Genomic DNA, 2,003 nt, shown 5'->3' with positions numbered 1-2,003 from the left:
CCTATTGAACATGGAATCGTGAAACTTCCGGGATCGATTTTCTTTTGGGGTAGTTTATTGAGTACGAGGGCAGAGCATTCTTCGCCTAAATTAACTAATTGAAAATTTTCAATTTTCTTTTTATGTGTAAGGAAGTCCCTCATAAATTTAGAGTATTTGGGCATTTGGGTTAGGACTTCGATAAAAGGAATATTGACATGCAATTGTTTTAACAGACTTTCGAATTTTGCGAATTGCTCATTGGTTTTTTGACGAATTAACCTACCGGGGTATGGAACTCGAGGAACCTTGGTAGGTTCTGGTGATGGGGAAGAGTTCCTTTCCTGCAGATGTGTCGGCATTGTTTCTTCCGTTGGTGGAGGTACTTCTGCAGGCCCTACGGTGCGGTTTCGTAGTGTGATGAGGTGAACTTGCGCCTTTGGGTTTGTTTCGGTATTGCTAGGTAATGCGCCTTGTGGTCTCTCGGAAAAATTTTGTGCTAGTTGATTTATTTGTTTTTCTATGTTTTGAATGCTAGCTTGTTGATTCCTAAAATTAGATTCTAATTGTAGAAATCTTTCCGAGTTTTTCTTTTCAGTGTCGGAGACGAGGCGAGATATAGTATCTTCGAGCCTTTCTCGTCCACCTTGTTGTTGAGTGAAATTTTGTGACTCATTTCTTGATTGCTGAAAGTTTGTTCGTTGGGTTTGTTGGTTACTACTATTGCCGGTTTCCCTCCAACCAAGGTTTGGGTGGTTTCGCCATCCTTGGTTGTAAGTTCCCGTTGGAGGACCCGACGGCCTAGGTCTATTATCAATGTAGTTTACCATTTCTTGTTGATCGTCCGTTTCTTTCATGCAACTCCAATTTTCATGTGACCCACCACACCCTTCACAAGCCATAACCGAGACTGTTTTTGTCATTTCTAATTTTTTTATTTTTGAAGAAAGGGCCTCGATTTGGGCTTGTAAAGAGGTGCTTTCGTCGACCTTATGGGCGCCCGGGGCGATAGACTTATTTCCCCGGGGAGTGTGCCATTGAAAATTGGTTTGAGCAATTTCCTCAATTTGATTATATATTTCGTGTGGGCGTCGATTACCTAAAAGTCCCCCGGAGCTAGAGTCAAGTGTCTGCCTAGTGTGTGGCAACAATCCATTGTAGAAAGTGGATACTTGTTGCCATATTGCGAGGCCATGATGGGGACACTTGCGTAATAGCTCCTTGAACCTTTCCCATGTTTCATATAAGGATTCCCCGTCCTCTTGTGAGTATGTGTTAATTTCAGCCATTAATTTAGCAGTTTTAGAAGGAGGGAAATACTTATATAGAAATTTTTGGGCTAGTTCATCCCAGGTGTTTACCGAACCAGCTGGGAGGGTGTTGAGCCAAGCTTTCGCTCGGTCTTTTAGTGAGAACGGAAACATACGGAGGCGTATGGCGTCGTTTGATGCTCCATTGATCCGAAAGGTGTCACATATTTCTAAGAAATTAGTTATATGTAGATGAGGATCCTCGTCCGCAAGCCCGTGGAAGGTTGCGGAGTTTTGGAGCATTTGTATCAAATGCGGTCGAAGTTCGAAGTTATTGGCTTCGACATTCGGAGCATTGATAGCGGCGCCTAGATTACCTACGGTGGGCCGTAGATAATCCATAAGGGTACGTTGGTCCGCCATTGGGGGTGGATCACCCGAAACCTTCTCTTGGTTTTTGGCTTTTAATCTTTTTCTGAGAAAGCGTTCGGGTTCTTCTAACGGTTCTTTTATGTCTTTATTGGAACTGGAGCTCATACACTACGTGAGGATGGTGTCGGGTTCCAAGTCCTGCAATAAAAACAAAAAGGAATGTCGGTCAGAAGGTTCACCACGGCCCCGTGGTCGGAGATACAGTGATTGTTTTCCAGATCCCAGTTACTGGAAGTTGGACACGGCCCCGTGTTGCACCGGCACGGCCCCGTGGTCAGCCTTCTGTAACTTGAAAAACAAAAACTGCCAGTAACTTTGCTGAGCACGGCCCGTGTCCGACCA

At 44.3% G+C, this 2,003-nt stretch overlaps 1 non-coding gene across 1 annotated transcript; it reads left to right on the top strand.

Moving 5' to 3' along the window:
- Positions 1 to 1,167: 1,167 nt before the first annotated feature.
- On the top strand, positions 1,168 to 1,274 carry LOC118483472. Its single transcript, XR_004870761.1, has one exon. It is a non-coding gene; the product is annotated as a small nucleolar RNA R71 (small nucleolar RNA).
- The last annotated feature ends 729 nt before the right edge of the window (positions 1,275 to 2,003 follow it).

Source organism: Helianthus annuus, chromosome 10, assembly GCF_002127325.2.
Source record: "Helianthus annuus cultivar XRQ/B chromosome 10, HanXRQr2.0-SUNRISE, whole genome shotgun sequence".
NCBI lineage: Eukaryota > Viridiplantae > Streptophyta > Magnoliopsida > Asterales > Asteraceae > Helianthus > Helianthus annuus.
The sequence above is the reverse complement of the archived record's forward strand: the minus strand, read 5'-3'. Positions and strand labels throughout refer to the sequence as shown.